The following is a 23775-nucleotide window of genomic DNA, read 5'->3' as shown; positions in this document are numbered from 1 at the left end:
AAGGGTTTCTTAGATTTATTGAAAAAAAAAAAAGAACAGACATTGAAAATAGGTTCAGGAGCGGAGAACTGCCTGGCTGGGTCTCAGGGATCCTGGTGTGCGGACAAACAAAACAATGGTGAGTTCAAGTTCAGTGGGAATTTGAAGTATTTAATGGAGATGTTTGATCTTACTTGGAGTGGATTCAGATCTTGAAGGGGGGAATAAGAGGCACCAGGATCAGCGGACTGAGTTGGTGGCGGAGGAGGGCGGACAGGTAGGTCGGGTTTTCGGAGGGGCTGGGACAGGTGCAGGTGCCGGCTGGAGGACTTGGAAGAATCGGATCTGATGACTTTGGAAAACGGTGCCCTGGCACCAATGGAGCCCTCTACGGCGTGGAGAGCGACCTGAAGAACCGGTGGACTGGTAGCTTGAGATCTCCAGGAGAACGTCTCCTTCAGCACAGGGGAAATCTGAAGAAATGCTCAAGAGAAAAGACAATCACTGAGGATTCTCAATAATTCTACACAAGAGAACTCACAGAGGCCGGAAGTACCATTACTGATCAACAATCTGGCGTCAAAGTACCGACAGCTCCCTGCTGATATACCCCTCCACTGATGAGGAATATGCTGCAGGTGCGTGCAGCATCAGCATAGACACACCCTCCATGAGAAACGCCTCGCATCCCCCTCCAGTGGACAAAGAATGGAAGAACAACCCCAGAACCCCAACAGTTAGGGACCACAACTGTTAGTAAAAATCCACAAATACTTAAGACCCTATTTAAAAACTCTTAAAACTGTCTATTTTAATAGTTTAAGCACTAAATGCACCTAAATACCCATGTATACCTACAGCGTAAACTGTTTTAGCAGAAGGTAAGATCTACATCAGCTCCTCAGGGTTCAGCCAATCAGCACCAAGGAAAATAACTTGGTGTTCCTGGATTGGCCGCTTTGCAAACTTCAGCAAAGCGGCCAATCAATTCTAGTGTTTAAGTTTTTCACCTTTCCAAGCTGTATTTTAGGGTTTGGGTAATATTTTGGATATACTCCATGAAAAAGATAGGTGAATATTCAAGAAATAACTGGGAGTCACACTCCACAGAAAACTTATGAATACTAAACTATAAATACAAATAAGATCCATACTTCAGTCCACTGTCCTGCAAAATATAATATTCAATTGCCACTATATTTAATCTATATTGACAGAGGGAAAGAGATTAAAAGTAACAATTAAAATGTATTATTTTTTGTGACCAATAACAGTGTAGTCAAAGCAATAATGTGATACTCAGAATAGCACCAACAGCATTCAAAGAAAATGCATTACAGAAAAAAAAAAACAAAGTTATCAAAGTCCAGTGTTTAGTAAAGATTTTCACTTATTTGGGCATATAGAACTTTAAAAAGCCTAAAAACTTTAAAATTACAAAGAGGTGTTTTCTCATCAGTCGACTGGAACATCATTACTCAGCATTTTGAAGGATATTTTCCTAATTTAAACCTCAGAGATTTATAGTCTACTAGTGGGGTCAATTTCACTTTTCAAACATACAAAACAAAATAAATAATTCAAGCTCAGAATGACATGATGCTAAGGAAAGTTTCACACGACCGTAGCAAATCCCAAAGATGTACTATTTCAGCAAAGTTTCTTTCAGTTTCTGTCCCCTACAGTGGCTCTTTTATTTCTTCAGATGTGCTCAAGATCAGCAGGAACATCCGTGTGAAAGAAATCCTAGCCTTCTGCCTTTCCTCTCCAACGTCTCATGACATCACAAGTGTGAGGCATCACGCTGTGGGCGGACATGAGGTGATGAACTGCTGCGAGCTGCTGTCAGCCTCTGTGGGGGTTTGTCATTTACAGACCAAGCCAACCAGTCGGGCTTTGACCCGTTTCTGGCTGTTTCTCTGCATCACAGAGGAATCTCACTGTCTGCATCAGGAGTCTGATTGTTTCTATAACCTTCTTGTTGAGATTGGGTGGATATTTATTCAAAACATAGCTTTAATCATTACAAAGTTCCATTTGATGATTTTATGTGTTTGGAGATAAAATACAAACCAAACAAAAAGAACTTCTCCCCTTAAACCAATAGCTGGTTGTGTCATCCATGTGGGCATCAACTGCTACTCTTCCTTCCAGAATGGCTTCATTCAGCTACACTGGAGTCATTTATATAGGAAAGGTCAAGTTAAGGTCCTTACTTCTTACTTTGATTTATGACTGGACTTTGACTTGACCACTCCTATAACCTTTGAGCCATTCACAGGCATGCTTTGGATCATTGCTCTGTCGCAAAACTCAACTGTGCTTGAGCCAAAGGTCACAAATTGATGGCTAGATCCAATCAGCCAACCAACCAACCAGTCAGCCAACCAACCAGCCAACTAACCTACCAGTCAGCCAACCAACCAGCCAACTAACCAATCAGCCAATCAATCAGCCAACCAACCATGGACACTGACATCAGCTATGAAACTCTTTGCAGCTGTTTGAAATGAGAGGCGCTCACTCTCAGTCGGCTGTTGTGGACACAGTGATGCCCGATGATCGCAAAGGCTAACTTAAGATCTTGTTTATATCCACCACTGCCCTTCATGGGACCTCAGATTTTTCTAACCTTCAGAGAGTTCTTCCAACTGATCCCACAAACTGCCATGGAAACTCAAGATTCACTGCATTCTTCATGGCTGAGTGTGTTATAGGTTATATGGTTGCAAAAGTACAAATGCTTTAGTTTGGTTTATTTTCAAATGCTTTTTTTTTTGTTGTTGTTTTTTTTTTATATTAATAGCTGTCCCACCAATGATCCCCACTGTGTTACAACTACTTTGCTTTCATTGGCAACTTTAAAACCGAGAGTAGAATGTTAGCAAATGAGAATCAAGGCTTTAGTTTTCCAAACATGTCCATTATGGTTTAAAAACAAAAAATAAGATTAAATCAGAAAAACAATCAGGAGCTTGTAAGCTACTTAAAAATCCCACATTCTTATTTCCTGCAGATCTCAGCCTTTCAGTCCTGTTGGCCACCGCCAGTCACTGAGCTCAGCGCTGAATCTTATTTGCATGAGAGGTGAGGGGGCTAATGCTTTTCATAAAACACCAAACGGAAGTGATATATGTAAATTCGGATTTAGGGGATAAGGCTCCCATCAGCTTCAATAAGTATTGTTGCCCTTGTGTGTGAGTGTGTGTGTGTTTGCATGGTTCCAGCCAGTCGCTGTAGGCTAAAGAAATCCATATAAATGAGCCCTTTAACTGCAATATAGGTTCAATTAAAGCCAACCTCATAACGGTATACTGAAGTGTGGTTCAGTGTGTGTTCCATATGAACATATGTTCACACACCCTGGAGGTAAATAGCTCCCCACACTTCTAAATCACACCTTGAGCCGGTGGATGTCTGCAGGCCAGCAGTCTCCGTGTCCGAAGCTGATAGTGCCGCTTCACGTCTCAACCTACGTCTGGCTTCATGTCGCCCTGCATCACGTTCCGCACAGCGCCGGGGGAAGGGGCGAAGCACTGATAAGGCGTGGAGAGGTCAGTGCTGTGGAGAGATAGGGCGGCGACATGCAAACCAAGCCAAGCGCGACCAGCTTCTTACTCGCTTTCATTTCCGCCTCTCTGTCCTTCAGGCCGTCCTCAGTGTGGGCCTTGTTATCTGCCGCGGCTCTAATGTGCTTTTCTGCGCTCTTGTTTAGGTGAGAATCTGCCATTTTCGTTAAATAATTTCCCTCCCCATCGAGGTCTGCAGAATCTTCTTTTCAGAATGAACAAAAAAGTAAGGATGAGTCGAGGTAAAGCCTCGGCATTGATTTTACTCCCACTCCTCCGCTGCAGCTGTCCTTGAATATATTAATGACTGTGTCTCAACCCACTCATGTCTGCAAGGGTCCCAGAATTCTTTATGCCCATCACTGTGAGGATCTACTTCATTTTCTGAGCTCACCCAAAGTTGCATCTCTCAAGACCTCAACATCAGCCTCATCACTCAAACTCACTCTGACACCCAAAAAGGGGAACCAAACCGGGAGAATTTGATCCGTGGGAGCAGGTTCCTTTAATCTTTCCCCCCAACCAATCTTTCAGGGCTGGGACACTTACAGTACAACTCACTCATCTCCAGCAGTGAGCTTTGATTCTCTTGCTCCCCTCTGCTGATTTCGCATAATCACACCGTAATGAGGTTGGCTGCGGTGCACCGGCGTGGTCCTGCTGCCCAGCTAGCTTGTGCGTGCATGTTAACGGGCGGAGATGCTGGTGAAGGAGGAAAGAGGTCTGGAGCCTCTCTACTTTGAGAGCACATTTGTTAGAAATACAATTACAGAGGCGCACAGAAGCATATCAGGCCTCACAATGATTTCTCCATTCTCCAGCCGCTGGAGCGGCTAATTTCCTTAGCAGCTAAGTACTTATAGATTGGTGTGTAACAGAAGCTCGTGAAGCCCGGCGGACGAGGGCAATGTATCGCATGATTGTTTCTGGGCCATATCTGACTTGTATTGAAGGCTGCATTAACATGTAGCACTCTGATTAAATAAACATCGAGAAGTGGGTGGTCCAACATTTACCGCAGGCACAAATAGATGCCCCGTAAAGGTATTCACACCCCTATTTTGTCATGTTTCATGTGATGATTTGTTCAGAAACCAGCATTCATTTCCATCCAGCCCATTTTACTCTGTAATCTGGAAATCAAATCCAGCTCGACCAATTGTCCTTTGAAGTCACCTTGTAACAGTAATGATTGTATTTTAGTTTAGCTTGGGGTTCATCCTGTAAACGAAAACTCACTCCATCTGTCTCAGTCACCTTGCCATTGTGTCCTTGGGCAAAACACTTCACCCACTTTGCCTGCTGGTGGAGGTCAGAGGGCTGAACGGTCCATCTACCCCACTGCAAACCTTTAACTATTATCTTGAATAACAAAATGTCAGTGTAGAGTTGTTAGCACAGTTTCATTTCAGAAGAAGATCCTAAACTGAAACGTATTCCTTGATCCTGCATGACTCTCAGGGAAATTCAGATTTCTCCTACAGTCCAAAAGAAAGCAGAGGCATGGAAGGTTTCTTGGTCTCTCTAAGTTCTGCCTAGGTGTGTATGTGTGTCTAGCATTTATTATTTTGTAGGGCCCATTTTACCAACAAATACTACATTGTGAGGACCTACTTCTTTTAATGGGCTCTCCCATTTCTTCCATAAGAACTGCTGATTTCAGGTTTAGGTTATGTCTAGAGTTATGCATGTGGTGGCATTGGTTAGATTCAGGGTTAGGGTTAGGGTTTAAGTATATATTTCTGTTTCACAGTCTTTGTGAAACAGAAATATGTACTCTGTGTGTGTGGGATTGCTTGTCTCATGTGTCTAGGTGTTGTCCTGTGATGGGCTGGCAGCAGAGACCTGCCAGGGTGTGCCCTCCTTCATGCCCACCTGGGATAGACCAAAGGTATATGTACCTTCAGGATCCAGCCCTCTCTAACCACTGATTGGATTTCTCTTGCTGGGCAAAGATGCCTCTGAAACTACTGGGTGCAAGATGCTGGCAGGTAAAGTGCTTGTGGAACCCCTTAATCAGATGCAGTAGGTGAACACATGACAGACTTATTAGACTTAGACTCCGTGTCCAAAGCTCATAGTACAGCTTCACATCTCAACCCACATCTGGCTCTTCAAATTTATCCGTGAGTCAACAACACAACAAAATATTAGTTTTATGACTATCAATACGTTTCACACATATCTACTCCTGGATATTCTGCTGAATCTGTATCCAGAAAGTCAAAAAAGTAAACAATTCAAGTTTATAGGCTGATCAAAATCTGTGTAATTTTTGAACGGACGTCGCAATTTTTCAATTATTGGGACCTACAGCAATAAACAATTGTAATGTTCACATTATTGCTTACTAAATTCCCTTTTGGGTGTTTTTACTCCCAGCTCAACTGTATCAATGTTGTTTCACAGCCGCTAAAGATGTTGTTACAAATGTGGTTTTAAAATGGTGTGGGACACTCATTATACCACTCAGTCATTAACAAACACTGGGATGTTGGCATGAATTATTTGGTGTCCCTAGCAGGCCTTCTCGGGATATTCAGGAGGAGGGGTGTTGCTGAATCAATAGCCATAAGGAGCCTGGCTCCCATTTGCTTTCAAGATCTACAGCCGAAGGAGCCAGTCATCAAATGTTAATGAGCTATTTAGACCACGCTGTTTCTCCGGCTCTCTGCTGAGAAAACACTGCCGAACCGAGGAGAACAGAGGCCCTGGCACATGTGTGGATGTGTTGTGTATGCTTTATGCGTCTCCTATCTACAGAGGGAGATCGGCAGCTGAGCCAGAACAAAGCAGTGGTTATCATGAATGTGCAGTTGTTGGCACATTGTTCGCTTCAAATGCTTTACATGGGTTGCAACCCTTTTATTCAGCCGGTTATGGACAAAACAGAGCTGCTTTTTGACGGTTCAGCTGCTCAGACTCGGCAGTGCGTCATTCAAACTGCATTTATGATCGTAATCCAACTTTTTTCCTCTTCCTTTTGAGTTTCAAGTGAGAAGCGATGCACATCAAATAAAACCGCACTAGCAATGCTCTCCTTTTGCTCCACCCCTCCCTCTTTTTTTACCCATGAGGCATGATGCAGGCAAGCTGACATTTCACCTATGAATGTCTTCCTGGATGCTGGCCTTGTTAAGGAAATAGCATTACAACTTTTCGAGTAAGAGACCTTTATTCCCAGAAGGCCATAGCAGAGACAGAAATTACCTCTGAGAATTAACCTAAAAATTAAACATCACCCAACAGAGTAGTAAAATACAACCCACATACATTCATATGCGTATATATAACCCAACCCTTAATTCCCATTTGCTTTAGAACAAAAGTTTTATGTAAAGTGAACATTCTGGTTCAAAAATCTGCCTGACCACCATGTCAATCAAGTAGAATTGAAAGGTTGAATCAGAAGGAAGTGAGCCAAACAAAACACTGATTTTATTTTTCCAGGGTGGACCCCAGTTAATGGTTTTATCTGCACATTAACGTCCAACTCTGTTTGAAAACCCCCGGAGGACATCAAACACACTAGTGAGGCCCAACTGGTCAACTTTAGTTGTCTGGTCTCTACCAGGCTGCCTTGATGCTTACCTTCCCCTGGCCTGGAGGTTTTCCCACAAATATTGATCCACTTTGTCCACAGCTTACCTCGCCGTGGACAATAACTAGGATGTCCCAGCAGTTTTCAGTTCTTAAATCTCTGTGGCTTCCTGATTGGTTCCTGAACATCTTAATTTCCTTCTTATCAAGGGTGTCTATTTAGGCTCTTTTTCTGGACCTCGTCAAGGAGTTGAGACATCTAAATAATTTGTATTTATTGTTGAATTTGAAGTAGAGATGGTTTGTTGCTGCCAGAAGAAAGGGAACATTTTTCTGTGACAGAATTTAAAGCGCACCGAACATAGCCAAAAGTGACAAAAAGAACAAGATGACAGAGATGTTAGAGTGCACATGATATGTAGCTTTAAGGTCGAACAAAAAAAAAAAGAAATATCAACTTACTGGCTAAAATATTAATTAGAAATTAAATTTACGATCCATTTTAGTCTGCAGGAGGGTGAAAAACATGCTTTCCTGGCCGGAACCCAAGAGGGATGTTCATCGGTCACTGATGAGCACTCTCCACAGGACTGGAGCAACAGCCACTGAATTATTGAAGATCGCAGCGTCCCTAAGGTGAGGCGCTGCATGGAAGTCTTCCGTCTTCGGGCCTGACAAAGAGAGAAGAAGGCTCGATGAAACATGGTGGGGCGCTTACAAGCCATCCGTCACGGTCCCTCCCCGCTCACATGGAGACGGGATTGGATTTCCGACCGGCGGGGATTTGTTGTGTCAGGAATGAGAGAGGGGAGTGAGCAATCTCTCAGCAAGATGGTGAGATAAGAGTAACAATGATTGTTCCTGGAGTTTTCTAAGTATAACTTTAATTATCTGCTTGTAGAGATATTTGCTATGACATGCATATCTGTGCAAGTTATAAGTGTGAGGCTGGGGGGCTTCAGCCTGACCCAGCGCACCAGTCCTAATACCATCACAAGTCTCCTCTGGTGCCTACATTATCCTGGCCTTTTCCTCAAGCTGCATATGAAACACGAAAACAAGCCCAAGCTTTTGATTTAGACATTGAAGCTTTGCGCTGACTCACAAAAATGTGAGTGATGTGGTAAGACGGGATGGGTTATTTGTATTTATGATGGCCATGTTGTTTCTACATGATTTAAAGGGGCCTTGCAAAAGTTTTCCGCTCCACTTTTGTCATGTTGGAAAACAATTTGGTGAAATATGTTAAGATTTTATATGACATGCTGACACTTGTGAATAATAGTGAAGTGGACGTCAAACAATGTTTAACAATGGAACAGAAAAGGTGTAGTGAATTTATAACAGGTTTACCCCTTTATTCTAATACCCATATATAAAATCAGTGCTTTTTCATAGATATACTGACAAAATAATCTTTTTATTTAAAAAAGAATTGAATTCCTCTACATTCATTCCCACTTAAAATGTCTCAAATTACGCAATTAAATTGCACTTTTCAAACATCAGATATGCAATTTATTATGCTCCTGACTACTGAAGTGAGAGTGAACATAATATAATCCTTTGGTGCTTAGATTTTTTGTTTATTTTCTCTTTTTGATCATTTTTTATTGTTTGTTTTCTTACGTCATGTCATTTTAGTTTATTCCTTGTGTTAGTTCAGTAATCTCATTCTTTGTGTTTTGGATTTGCTCCACTAGATTAATATTAATATTTATCCCTGTTAATGTTCAGGTATCCCTCTGCCCCCTTTCATTGTTTTTTTTTTTTTTCTGTTTGTTTTTCACTTCTCCTCAGCTTCCATTCTGGTCCCCATTCCAGCTGTTAGTCATTTCCTCATTTGTCTCTACCTGCTCCCTTCCACAGCTGCATCTGCTTACCTGTAATTAGCTCTTCTGGTTTTTAGTCTCTCGCTATTTTTGAACTGAAAGTGTCTGTCTCTACCATCACAAAGAGATTAGTTTCCCTTTCAAAGGAGATGTGTAAAGAGGAAATTTTTGCTCTCTATTGCCCTAACCTTATAGCTCTAATTCATGGAAGATAAAGCAAAGAAGGTGAGTGAAAATTCTTCAAGAAGAAATTCTAAATCAAACAAAACTTTTCCATAGCTCTTGAGCATAAAGCAACTCTCTGAAGCTAAACCCTGTAATTCCCATTTTGTCTTAACTTTTTTAAATGCTTTGTTCTTCTTATCTTTTTAAGAATTCTTTATTTTCTATCTAATTTCTCCCATATTTCTACACACGTTGTCTTCTTTTTGAACAGCCACAGCAAACTAGACAAACACGAGCACAAACACCTTCCCCCAGCTCCTCCACCGCCCCGCCTCCATATCCCATGTGGGTAGTTGCATCAGGAGCCTCTGACTGTTGTCATGGAGCGAAACATCCCCCAAAGGCCTCGGCGGGATCACGCAGCCTTCCCTTTGCCTCCAACAGGCGACGTTAAAAAGCACCCTGCCAAGCTGCCAGCTGCCTTCCACAGGTGTTGTCAACAGGCAGAGGAAACAAGGAGGGGAGGCAGGGAAACAAACACAGACAGACCCTCTTCTTACAGATGCTCACCGTGTCGGGTGCGTGTTCTCGGCACGGCCCCTGCTTACTTTCGCAGTCTGCAGCTGCATCGCTGCCGATCGCGTAGCAACCCCAGCTGGCGTCATCATCGGTACCCACAGGAGATTTGGCAGCACACAAACACTGGCTGCATGGATGCACAACCAGCAGGCCAGAAAGAAAGCTGGCGCTTGGTCTAAAACAGCAATTTCACCAGTCAACTTAAGCGTCTTAAAAGAGATCAAATGCTCGATCTGATGGTTTGATCCACATTGTTGGGCAGATACAGTACTTGTCACTTCAGAGAAACCAGACACAAAACACACCCCAGGTTCATCTTGGAATGTAACACTGGAAAAGCATGCAGGAACATCGCAGGAGAATGAAGAGTCAACAAGCATTGATTCTGATCCCTTCTCTGAGTTCACATTGCGATGGAACAGCAAGTCCCCCCATTAGTTGCAGTGCACTCAAACTCAGTTATATAGGATTATTAAGTCAATGTGTTTTGTACACCACCCATTAGAGGTTTCCTGAAACTAGCTAGGAGAACCAAGGATCTCTGGCAACACCATAGAGTCCCTGAAGAGGACTTGGTAAATGCAGGATGGATTTTTTGAAGCAGAGGGCTTGGTTTGATTTTAAACCAAAATTGCAACATTTGTTAAAACAATATGTAACCCTCTGAAGAAGACACTGAGGGAAGCTTTCATCAGATGATTGTAGGATTTCTCTTTTGCCTTTGTCAAATGTACCAAAGAACACTCTTCAACAATAAGATGAGGCAGAAGGCCATAGAGAATGTTGCGCAGCACCAGTCCACTTCCTGCTTGTGGAGGAATCTCTGGTCTGCTTGGCATTCACATATGAACCACACCAGAGTTCAGTTCGACCGAGCGAAGACCGAAGTTTGTAGGAGGACCAGGTGTTGTTTTGGTCTGCAATAGAGCTCAATTGAGCATTCAGAGCTAGAAAAGCAAACTGGAGCAAATGAGCTGGAGTTGGGTTAAAACAGACTGAACTGACTGGTGTGAACACACCTGCTGAAACATTAACATTACTGTATCTGTGAAGTGGGCAGAAGGGTTGTTTTTATAATAAGAAAGTTTATTCTGGATGGAAGATGATTTTGTGCACTAACGTCAAAACTTTTCACCCTGAGGGGCAAAATCCCCAAAAACTCCAGCACCCAGATCTTCAATCTCTACATAAATGTTGCTTGATGTGTGTGGTTTGTAGAAAATCTAAAGCCAGGCCTTTGTCACCACAAGATGATGAAAACATCTAAATCTTTACTTTAAAGGAAGTCACATATTCAAAGTAAAGGATCAGACTTTGTCTAACAGAAGGCAGAATGCTCGCCTACCATAGTAATGTGTGCAGCACAATTAAAGAGCCAGGACAAATACACACAGACAGACTGGAATCAGCAGTCAGCTAATGGTCAGAATGGGGGCAGTCTGCTTCCTGAATTGTTAATAAACCCTCTCTGAGACGGAGGGTTTGATTGATTGGTGCAGACCTGTAACAATGTGATCTTTATTTCTGCTCTCAAACTCATTTACCTTTTCTGTCTCTACTGTTCAGTTCCTCCTTCTTCCTCCTGCTTTATCAGCAGCGGCTCCCAAAAAGCCTTGATGAATCGTCTCTGAATGTTGGAGCGCAGCTATGGAGTCCAAACACCACATTCATCACTGGTTCTCACCAGGAAGAGTCATTTTTACATCGGTGTTTGCTCACTGTAGATTTTTATCAGCTTCTGTTTGAATGGCTGTTGTGGACGATTACCATCTGTGTGTGTAGGTGTGTGTGTGTGTTCTGAGATGTTCTAAATGGGTATGCATGTCCACTATGCTGTCTTTATCACACCCGACTTCAGGATAGCAATCGGTTTTTGCTTGTGCTCTTGCCTGGTAGATAATTATCACTTGGTATGTGTGTGTGCATGGTTTTTCTATTTGTCTGTGAGTCACGTCTCAGACAGACAGGTAAACACACCACCTCTCATCTTGTTGACTTCACCTAAGCTTCCAGATTGTATTTTGACAGCGCCGATCGTCTTGTACCAAATCCTGGAATCCTGCACCAGACACGACGCCTCCAGGATCTTATTAAACAGAAAAGGGATACAGGAGTGAAGAAGTGGCACAAAATAAAATGGACGTGCAGCATGGAGTAGAGTACTCGTTATTAGAAATGACTGGCTGTTTTTGTACAGGAAGGTCAATGTGGATAAGGGGAGAGACAGAGATGTTTAGCAGCAAAGTGCTTTCTAATGTGTTGTCAAGGCCGAGACGAAGACGATAAGATAGCGATCCCTGGCAGCTGTGTGAGTCTGGTTGCCAGAGAGCTTCTCCAGCTAATCTATGCACACCAGAGATGGGGAGCCGAACAGCCAGAGATCATTGAGATGAGCGTGAGGAAATGAAAACGGTCAAAAACAAAAGAAGAACAGTATCCTTTTGGAATCGTCTTGATTCACCCAGAGAGTGAATCTTATTGAGTGAGAAAGGCCCGTTAGCAGCCTATCGAAAGCGGTGTCTTTCTACTTTTGAGAAATGCATCTCCTCCTGCAGTCTAGCGTCTCTTTCCTCCTCACCTGCTCACCAATACCTTCTCTCATTTCTTTTCTTCAAGCCTCCTGAGCTAAGGCCAATCTGTCTGCTCGCCATCCATCCACTTCATCCCCATCTTCTTCTTCTCTCCCATCACTCCTCTTTCTCTGCTGCATTTTTCTCCTCTCACCTTGCCGTCTCATTTCTCCCTCCCTCACCCTCTTTTAAAAAGCCTGTTGCTGATCCATCAGCCTTGCTGCTGGAGTGCGCTCCCACTCCTTTCTCACGGCAAGTGAAGTCTCTTTCTGAAGAGGAAGGTAGCCTCTACTCCACTTCGATACCAGCCAGTTATTAATTACTCCCCAATTCCTCATCTGTCTGCAGAGGGAAGTAATTACGTCGCGGCCCGTTTCTCCCCCTTCGCCGGCATCAGAAATGACGCGATAACCAGAAACCCAAATTACTCCCGCTGATGAGACAATCATTGAGCGAGAGAGAGCAGGCCAAAGATTTTTCAGCCCCACTGTGCTTCGCCCTGTCAGAGTAATGGCGCCTTGATTCAGTCTGGGATGTCTTCCCGACATATTCGCCGGGCGTTTCCAATTTCCTTCTCGCAAAACACTAGAAGATGGGTAGGGAGAGATAGGCAGAATGAATTAAACACGGATTTTCCCTCTGTCTTTCTGTTTTTTTCTTTTTCCTTCTCTGCTTCTCTATTTTTTGCTCCTTAGAAGAGAGAGCAATCATGAGTTGTTTCCAGCTCCAATCAGCGTTCTGCAGCTGGAGAGGAGTGATGATGGAAGAGGAACATTAGCACCGGATCCTCATCTGCCTCTGAAGACAGAAGGAAGGAAGAAGTGAAAAAACAATTAAAGATTCTTTTCATTTTCAGGCTTTCTGCGTGTTTTTCTTCAGACACACAGGTGTACCTTGATATATTCTGACACTTCCTTCAATCAGTGTGTGGAATGTATATCAATAAATAATTTTCCACTATGTCTCTTGTGATTAAGAAATAGTAGATCCCTAAATGTGGAATTTAGCAACAATTAAGTATTTTTGGGGGGTAAATCCCGCTAAGCTACTTTGGTGCAAACAAATCCAAATTCAATATAAAAACGCTGTACTTTTTACTTTTGAGTAATTTTATCATGAAGAATCGTGTTCTTGTGTAAAATTTCTGGATTCTACACCCACTGAAAAACAAACATGTTTTATCCAAAAATTCACCAGGCACAAACGCATACCTGCAGTTTTGGTTAGTTCCATAAGTTTTATATTGAAAGAAATTGATTTGGAAACATTTTTTGGATGTAAATATTTTTTGTTACTTACATAAATTATTGCCATTTTGGTCCCCAAAATTGTCTACTTAACTTTATATTTTAGTCCATCTGATTATGTAATTTTTACATATTAAATGACTGGTAATTTGAGCACTTCAGTAGACTTTTTACCAAATACTTTTTTACTCTTACTTGAGTAATTTCCTGGGTGGCTACTTTTTAGTTTTATTTGACCATAAAATATATTGAAGTAGTGCTACTTTTATTTGAGTACAATTTTTGGATTCTGTCTACCTATCTCTGCTTACAAGTTCTTAATATCATGTAAGGTCACATCAGGTCAGGCCTTTTGACTAAGCATTTCTGCTTCTGCCCTTTCAAACTGCACCCATAGAACTCCAAAGTCAAGGACATTTTTAATTAAAAACACTAACATACAATAACACAATTAAGTTGCAAATCAGTTTTAAAGTTATGCGGGTCATAAGTATTCTTTTCCATAAATGATAATGAAAAGAGAATATGTGATCACATTACATAGTGCGTCACCACGCCTTTCTAACAGTTATGCTAATTGCTAATTGCTAATTGTCACAGTTGCCAATTAGCATAATTGGCACTGTGACACAGGTCACGGATGAAGTTGGCGGACGTAACTTGTAACCTGTGTGATCCTGGCTATTTGAGGGTCAGATATTATTCATAGTAGATCCAGATTGTGGCAGAACTGGTAACAGCTATTCAGAGCGTAGATGAAATAAAATTCCAATCTCATATAGTGTTTATTTGTTGTTTGAGATGCCAATTTTGGCAAAAGCAAGTTCAAAATTGCTGATGGTTGCAAGCAAACAACCAGTTAAGCATTTTGCTATCACCATGAACATGAGGGCCTTTGATGATGTGTAAAGATCTGGTTTTAGTCATGCTAGTGTCCAAACACACAAAGTTAAATCCTGCCATTTTTTTTCCACAATGAAACCAAAATTCTGCATCTGAATGGATCTAAAATGTAGCATAGTGTCTATGAAGTGTAGCCTGTTCCCTAATCATGTCTGAAGATCTTCAGATCTTTGTTAGTATTCATTTTTAGAACTTTCCTTAATGAGGGTTTGTAGACACACTTTGCAGACGAGACATTTCAGAAAGCATCAACCTTATCTTTACACCAAAGCTGTCAAACTGCTGTTTAAATTAAGCAAAGGAAAATGAAACTAACTGGCTGGAGGATCTTTCTATATTGTATTACAGCAGCTGTCAAGTGCTTATTGATTGGCTACAGTGGATAAGGGTGGCTCCATTTCTTCCAGGCGTGTGTACATTTGGCACATGCATGTATTCAAGAGGTGTAGTCACAGAGCTGTGCATGAGGTCTCACTTAATTTGTTCTACAACTTCCCCTGCTTGGCTTCTCAGAGACTCTTCAGTCCAGTTGGATCGGGATCCTTATAGTCTTTTTTTTTTTACAACCACTCGCTAATGTTGCCATGGGGGAATGTAACAGGGCCATAACGAGACGATCTCATTCCATATGCGGAGGATATGAAGGGGAATTTGTCTGCTTCAGCAGTGACAGAAGCAATCTGTACTGTGGGTTAGCTCCAATGAGGAATCAGTAGGAGGAAAAAAAAACTGAGTGTATTCAGGATTATGGTGTAGGAGCCCATTGAAAATCTAATGGACTAGTCGCATCAAATAGACTTGGTGGGAGCTTGCATGTAAGCCACCAACCACACGAACTCACACCCCGAAAGAGAAGCCATTACCAGCAGGAGTTGGGTCATTACTCTCTGTCCAGTATCCCAGTGTGTGAGCCCCGGTCCTAATGTCTCCAGTCCCAGGGGGGGTTTCACCGCAGTTTGCTCTTTCTGAATAATTATCAGTCAACCTTGTATTAAATACAAAGGCTATAAAAAAGTATGATACTTTATTGTGCATATTAAGCACCTATGAAGTGGAAGGAAGGCCACCCAGAGACGTGTCGGGGCTTGATTTAACAGCTTTCCAGTGAAAACATTTTTGCAAAACTAAAATGCTGTAATTTGTTGAAGTAAGGGATTGGACTAAAGAGTCTGAACCAGAGTAGCTCCAGTTACTGGAACAAAAACCAGGAAAAAAAAATTCACTGTTCATTTTGAAGGCTTAATTTTCTATATTGAGCCTTCAAACGACATTAAACCTGGATGCTAGCAACACTTAGCATCCAGTGTTTGGGATGATAAGGACTCTTTGATGTTACTGGGAAAAAAATCTCTTCTTTGCAGATTTGTTTCAATTTGGAGAGTTTTAGGCATGTTCCGTTTATGAGATTAAAGTGTGTACTTTGACTAGGTCAATTCAAAATCTTCCTATAGATTTCTAAGCCATTGGGGAGAAAATGGCTGGATAACCCAAGTACCTTTGTGCTTAAAGTCACAAACTGATGGCCGGACATCAGAATTTATGGTTCTAATAATTACAGTTCAGATTCTGAGCCATTAAATTATGCCTGTAACATAATTTTACTGCAACCAGGTTACTTTTACACCAGATACAATGTGACGCCAACTTCTTAAGGTTCACTGTTTTGTTTTTTGTTGAATCATGCACTTTGACCTTAACCAAAGTGGGTGAGGCTTGGGAAAAGGGCTTGTGGTATATTGTTCTAGATTTGTTGGAACAGTTGTTAACGAGATCTCAGATTAATTTAGATAGACCACCAATTTCTGAAACTGTTTGCCGCTGTTCCATGTTTTATCTGTTCATGAATAATAGTTTTCTGAGTCCTATAGATTTGAAATGGATTTCAATCTGTTCTTAAATTAATTTCCATCTGGACCTGATGTGTTGATTCTTGAGATCTTCTAGACTACTTTGTGTTGTCTTGTTTTAGGTCTTTATTGAATCTGTTGGCCTTTGCATAATCTGACCAGTGATTATGCAAAGGTACAATCACTGGCCAGATTATGCCTTTGCATAATTTGTAAAAACTCAGCTGTTTTTACAAAAAACATGGAGAAAAATACTTTGTACAAGAAAATGGCTTTTGAATAGCTGTGAATTGAAGAGACTATGCATGAAACATTTAAATTGGGTTTCTTAATAATAAAGCCTATAGGCAGTGTTTAGACACATAACATTTTTAAGTAATTAAAATGTTATCCCAGCAGGTGTCAGCTGAACATATTACTAATGCTTTTCCCTGGTGTTCCACACTGTTTAGTTAGTAATGAAATGATTTACTGCCTTTCAGCTGCTTGACTGTCTGTGAATCAGAGACACCATAAGATATCATTTTGACAGCAGAAATCCCTTTTAGAAATAATGTTCCTTTCAGCTTCAGTGGTGACTGGGCGTTTTTCAGAAGCACATATCTAAAAGTGCCATGTTGCAGCGCAGCTTTAAACACATATCAATGCCAAGCCCTCAGGCCATGTTGGGTGGAGAGATGTGAGCCTGGCACATAGGCTGCCTGTTCCCTAACATCCCCCCCTCACCAGTCATAATCTGCGTAAGTCATCCTTGATTAACCCCTGCTGAATGACTCTAATTACAGCCAATTAGCCGGGGCAGAATGAGACGCTCTCCATGCAGATGAACACGATGAAGAGGTGGAAGGAGGGATGGAGGGACGGAACGGGGTTGGGGGGGTTGAAAAGGAGATGTAGAGAGCTGGGGGGACGCGTGGGATGACGGAGCGATGGAGGTGCTCGGGGCATGTGGAGAGTGCCGGGATGCGGTGCGAGGTTGCAGGAGAAATAATGAGGGGATGAAAGAGAGGAAGAAGCCACAACGCCACAATGACTATCCGGCTGTGCAGCACACCAGTCAGGCAGTCATGAGTAAACACTTGTAAGGGCAGATTAGAAGTGATGAAATGTGACTTTATGCCAGGGTAGAAACACTGCCGGTGTCTGGTTCACTTGCTCAGGTCGCTGAAAATCAATGCAGTACTTCTATCAAGATATTGATCAAATCTGCGCTTTATGCAAGATGCGGTTTTGGAAGGGAAGACAACTTCATTTTAAGTGCTAAAGGCTTCAGTAGTTGCATGAGGTGTGCCGAGATGGAACACCTGCATGTTCGAAATATGCCTAAACCAGGAGAATCACTCAGAAAGTTCTAATAACATATCAATACTTTGCAAAATCAAGGAGGAGGATCTGAAAAGAGAATGTTCCCAGAGATATAGCTGGAACAGAAGTCTGTTAAGATTAGCATTTGGTAGAGAAGAAGCAATCAAGTAGATAGTTGATGTTTGAAAAGTATGGGACTTCTGCTGTGGTGTAGCTCTGATAGCACAGCCATTGATTCATTTAAAGGTGAGGACGTAGATCTTGTATTCAGCAGTCTGGAGAATGAGATTAATGTGGGCATCTCATCAGGATCTGTTTTGGATATCCTGCAGCGTTTAAATGTTTTTGAATCCTGATGCTAAGTGTTATACAGGCTGGAGAAGACCAAAGTGTGGAAGAGCTTCTTGATTTCAGGAATACAGTAGGTTGCTACGGCAGCAGTTCTGGCACAGACAGGACCAAACTTAAGCTTTTTGTCCTTTTCCTCTGAAAAAATTACTTTTTTTTTTACTTGTGCCTCTGCAGAGTGTTGCTTTTCTATTTCATTGTGGGAGGGTTGCTACCTACTTGAAAGCATTGAATATAACACCCTCTATTTCCCAGCTGTGTTTCAAACCATTATGGCAGATTTACATAAATTCATCCACATGTAAAAGTCGTGATCTGTATGGATGGCAGCATGCGCTCCAGATATTGGCGACTGAAAGAAACGGCTCAAGGTTGAAAAGCTGCCTTCTCTTACAGCCGTTCCATTCCATGCTGGGTTGAATGAGGCCTACAGCTGGACTCATTGCTGCAACTGTATCTCTTGCTTTCCTACAACTTACAAGTTACGTTCTTGGAATATGAAGGCCACTTTACTAGAACTTACCGGGTTCTTTAGATGACTGAACTGTAATTCGTGTTAACTCATCTAGATCATAAATGTCAGGTAAAATTGCAGCTATTCCAGTCATCTACACAATTTCCAGACTGTGTACTTGTAACCTTTTAATATTTTTTTTAACTTACAGACTTATGTCCTACATTTTACTTTTCAGAGCAAAGTGTACTTCAGACATCTGAGCTGTGTTAAAACTTGACCGGCACCCACATCGAACTTGAAGCGTCAAACGCAATTTTGACGCGGATAACTCATTTGTTGTGAAAGCACCATTACATTGCTGTTCTGTATAATTGTTCTCTGGAATGTTCTGGAACTTTCAGGTGTCTTTTTAGGGATGTCTAGTTCACTTTAACTTGCTTTTTAGCTTAATTTGAAATTTAATTTGAAAGGAAACAGTAATTTACAGGGAAGTACATGTATTAAATTATCTTCTATTATTTTTGCTTTTTATGCTACAGTTTGTATTTATCATTTATGCAAAGTAAGTAGTAAATAGACATGCAAAACTGGGAAACTCAACACAGAAAAGGTTCTAGGATCGTCTGAACCATAAAAATCCAGCACAATGTATGACTCCAATTTAAATGACAGATACCCTCATTATTGGGTTTGTTGTTTAGATTTTCTATCCCCTCAATCTTTATCCATCCAGACAGCAAACATACCAACTAAATACCTATGCCAACATCCCTCTGGCCCTTTCTCCACTATCAACCAACAGCAGGGTTGGAGAGGCCAGAGTGAAGAGCCCACTCAGACTGCCCAGTGATTGCCTCAGTCTATCATCAGCCAGAAGATTTCTATTATTGCAGATGGATGATTGGTCTGGCTAGCTGCCGGCCTGGCAAAGCAAGCTCATTTCAGAGCAGTTTGAAGTGCAAGCTCCGCTGCACAGAGGCGAGCAGGAGGGGTGCGAATTTGCAAAGGAGGGGCGGGCGGATTTGGTGATTTGGTGTTGAAATAATGGAGCAGAAATGGCCGTAATGACAAGGCACGCTGGTGGCGGGAGCATTATGTGCTAAAGGACGAGGCTGTTAATGTGGACGGCCTCTATTTCCAACAACAATTTAAACGCTAATGGGGAGCGCTTTCCTGCCAAACAAATAGATGCCCCACTCGCAGAACAAGGAGTGTTTTCGGGGTTTTGTACCATGTTGTTGGATCAGTCAAAATCATCTCCGCCTGCGTGTTTTATCAACCTGGATCCAGTTCCAATCAAACAACCCAGTGCAGTCATTGTTTTTGAGAACATTTTACATCATGTTCTTTGTATCACACAAAAGACTGCCTGTATTCTGTGAAAAAAAAAAAAAACCCAAAGGGCCTATGCTTGAGATCAACCTTAACGTCATATGACTATCACATGGCTGCACCCGCCTCTCCGTCCTTTGTGTTGTTGCTCTGCTGCAGATCGAATTACCACAACACATTTCAGCCATGAATGTAACTATTTAAAGCACTTCTTCACGGTCCTTCTCTGCAGCAGCAGCTCTGCTCCAGCGCCCTGCCCCGGGGTCAGCTGGCTCTGCTGTCGACGAGGCTCCCGATTCTGCAACCTGCAACCTAAATCGATAATCTTAAGGGAATTTACAGTATCTGACTGCATGGCCTCTGCACTTGGGAGATTGGAGACGCACCAAGGAAATGCAACCCTACATGTTTTTTTATACACTATTGATCTCTGCGTTCAGAGGTTTAAAGCCACGTTTAGGGGGACAAGAACAAATGTAGAATACTATTTGTGATCTGAAGTGCTTGACTTTTAAAATAAACAGGTTTGATTATCAGGATAAAATTTAGTTCTTCGTGCAAGTGAAAGGTAGAGATTATAAATTGATGATTTACTCAGCCAACTCTTCACTTTCTTTTCTTTTTTTTTGCCTGTCTGATTTTATTTTGTTTCATCTGTTTACGCTGCAGAGAAGCTTTGAACCGAGAGGCGGCGGCGGCTCGGCGGCTGCCACTGTCACCTGCTAATGTCAGCGGTAATGATGTGAGGCGGCTTTACCTTGAAACGCCGTCACAGAGCCAGGACTCAATCATTTCATTTAAGCAAAACAAAGTGCGACAGCAACAACTGTGAACCAGCCAACACAAAGAGACACAAAGAGAGACAGAGAGACCAGGATACGGTGATGCTTTCCTCTGAAACTCGTTCTGTGAAGACCTTTGAAGTTGTGACATACCTGTGGTGGAAAAAAGAGCAAACTCTACCGGTTTCGGGTGGGAGATCAAAGAGCGACCAGGTTCTCGTCAACTTTTGACCTCCGTACCTGTGAGGGATCATCTGGGGTTTGGGGCCAGCTGTCGCTCCAAAGGCTGCCGTGTGTTCAGAGGAAGCAAAAAGGGAATGCAAAGTCAAATAAAGTGCATTCAAGTAAACAATTTTATGTGAAGAAAAGTGCATTTAATGGGGATGAGGCAAGTTTTTCAAGACTTGTTTTCCTTATTATATCCAAGCGGTTTCATGAAAAGTTGAAGAAATATATGAACCAAAATGAACCCCCAGCTCATCCCCTCTGCTCATTGGAAGTGTGTTTTATTAGTGTGCAAGGAGTCCAAGAAGATAAAGGCCTTGAAGAAGATGAAGCAGAAGTTTGCTTTTTGTAGAGAACCGATTGAAGAAAGCATGAAGAACCCTAAAGATGAGCCAGTTTGAGTTTTCTGCCAGATAAATCATAGTTTCACTTAAAATATTCTGGTATTCCAAAGATTTGATGATGCTGCACATCATCAAATCTCCTAATAAGGTTTCCAGGAAATCTCAGCATCACACATCCTACTCCATACTTAGTAGTGTAGTAGTGTACATCAAGAGGTTTCCACATATCCATACCCATAAACCTCCAACCTCATTTCAGCCCAAATTAGGTTACATTTGTGATTGTCTTTTTGTTTTTTTCTTTCTTGTTTTGGCTCTCAACTTACCTGTAGATGTTGCCTAGAGATTGTCATGGAGATTTGGTGACCTCGGAGATGACGCTTTGGCATTTGTACTTCTCTTAAAATCATTCCCCTGTAGACATACCACCACTGTACAGAAGACGATTAAATTTAGAGAGAGGTTTAAGTCTTCTTGTATTCATTCCTAATTTCTGAAGATCTTGAGAGAGGGCAAAGAGAATTTGCCTTTGTATCATGTCCTATAATAGGAAGACATGAAATAAAGGTGTGCTAATTGAAAGTACCTCAACAAAATGAGCAACTTTAAAAGCTAACTCGGGTAGGCTACATAGAAATGCATGAAACACCTTTTATATTTTTACCTGTTAAATATTTTTTCTGGGAATACTTTGGCAAAGAGCCAACAGCTAAAACTGTATATCAAAAACCCATTTCTCTTTTCTGTTTTATTTTATCAGCCTGAAGTTGTAAAATAATCCAGCATAATTCTGATTGTTTTTAACATCATCAAGCTAATTGGTTCTGATGCGACCTGTTCCAGCCTCATCAGCTGGAATTAGCCAAACTGGAACTCTGTGCGCTCCCAGTGTAACTTCCTCCTTCTCATGCATATCATAGATAAAAAATAAAAAAAAAATAAGTGCTCACCATTATCCCTGGGCACACAGCGTTATATTGTGGATGCTGACATTGCTCTTACCTGGCAGTTGGTGCTTTTACTATATTAATAATGGAGCAGGCGCCATCCATCATGGGGATATGAGGCTGCTAATCATGTCAGCTCCCTGCATATTCACTCCTTTCATCAGGAGGAGGAGAGGCACTGCGAGCGAGGCGAACTGCGGGGAAAGGCAGGAGGGACGGCACTGAGATGAACAGAGTGGGGAAGTGGTGGCAGAAGAGCGGGGGAAAAGAGGAAGAAGGAAGGGGGACGGCGTCCGTGTGCTGAACACATGACAGATGCCCTTGGCCTTTTGCTGAATGGCTTCCCTGTTGGCAGGAGTTAACCAGTGTATTTAAACAGGACAAGACGAATGGGACCTCTTCTCCCTTCTGCTCACTGAACCGGCCCATTTCTATTCCAACTCAGCGTTCCCTCAAGTGGGATGCTAATATGGCTAGCTGACGCCGCAAGGGTTCAAACTTCATAGCGTCGTTTTGTTGTAAAGTTCACTTTATTGGTTCCATTTCAAGTTGAAACATCAGAAATTAATTGGTTTGTTTTTAGCTTTTGTTAGGATCTGTGTTTTCTGTGTAGCTTTTTAGGTTTTTCTGTTAGTCCAGTTTCCCCTGTGAATCTATCTTCCCTGTTGATTGCTCCCAGCTGTATCCCGTTCCCTGATTACCTTCCCTGTGTATTTAACCCCACCTGTTGTCTTTGTCTGTGTCGGATCCTCGTCGTGTGTTATGTCGTCAATCTGTTCCCTGTGCCGTCTCTGTTTTGGACATTTCATTAAAATTAATTATTTTCATCATCCTGGGCATGCCTGCGTCTTACCTCACCTCACCCAAAACCTGAATCATGACAGCTTTATTGGTACTTTAAGGAAGCGAACATTAGCATTAATTGTACTCGTTTCTCTCTGCTTGTTTCTTTGGGGGTTTTTTTTAGAACAAGCTAATTTGCATGGAAAACGTTGCCTGATGTTTGCAGAAACACACGTCCCACCTGGCCTCAGCTGCTTTCTGCCTCCTGCAACAGAGGAACCTTAAGTGTCTGTGCTTTGCCTCATTTTTGCTCATTTGGCGTAATATGACATCCGCATGCCCCGATGTGTTTGAACAGAACATTTACACAAATCCAGAGGCTAAAATTGCCTTCTGTACAGCATCGTCCTAACCTTTGTCCTGTGAGAAGGTAAAAGCAAGCGCTTTTTTTTTTTTTTGCCAAACGTCTGCTCTTTGCTCCACAAAAGAAAAATAAATTTGCTCTTGATTGATGGGCCTGATTAAAGGAAGATAAGATTTTGAAAATGTGGCCATATGCCTGGCATACATGCTGCCTCTTTTGGCTCAAAGCCTAGTGGCAGAACATCTTCAATATCCTGACATCTTCCTCATGTTGCTCCTCCGTGGGGAAGAGGGGAGAATGTGGAGGTGGGTGATGAGTTGTTGGAGAGTGGAAGAGGGGTGGATTTCAGAGCGACAGGCCGACTTGGAACAGAGATAATGAGCGCTTGGGGGTGCCTGGGGTGCAAACTCCTTCCTTCCACCATATAGCTGGAAGGGAAGGGAATAGAAGCAGGGTGGAGGTGGAGGGGGGTAGTTAAGGGAGCCGAGGGGCCAGGCGAAAGCTGCCCTCTGAGTGATGTTTGATGTGGCGCTGCTGTTGCTTCCGATGCCAAGTAAAAAGACGAGCCAGCCAGGAGGCCATGAGGGGCTGCTGTTAAGTGCCAATTAGGCAACTATGAGTGGGAGTCAGAGATAGCCATTTGCATTCACCACTCCT

General features: G+C 42.2%; 2 long non-coding RNA genes across 3 annotated transcripts; one reads left to right on the top strand and one right to left on the bottom strand.

The window, feature by feature from the left end:
- LOC106956830 (uncharacterized) lies at positions 1-22451 on the bottom strand. Of its 2 annotated transcripts, XR_001426831.1 has the most exons (3): positions 22027-22451; positions 174-452; positions 1-92 (listed from the first exon to the last, which is right to left on the bottom strand). It is a non-coding gene; the product is annotated as an uncharacterized LOC106956830 (long non-coding RNA). The 2 variants fall into 2 exon arrangements; XR_001426830.1 differs by having other exon boundaries at positions 1-452.
- On the top strand, positions 8438-13190 carry LOC106956831 (uncharacterized). Its single transcript, XR_001426832.1, has 2 exons — positions 8438-9145; positions 9357-13190. It is a non-coding gene; the product is annotated as an uncharacterized LOC106956831 (long non-coding RNA).
- Positions 22452-23775: the final 1324 nt, after the last annotated feature.

This window comes from Poecilia latipinna, unplaced genomic scaffold (assembly GCF_001443285.1).
Source record: "Poecilia latipinna isolate Pla-1442-1.1 unplaced genomic scaffold, P_latipinna-1.0 Scaffold847, whole genome shotgun sequence".
Lineage (NCBI taxonomy): Eukaryota > Metazoa > Chordata > Actinopteri > Cyprinodontiformes > Poeciliidae > Poecilia > Poecilia latipinna.
This window is presented reverse-complemented; position numbering and strand designations above follow the sequence as displayed.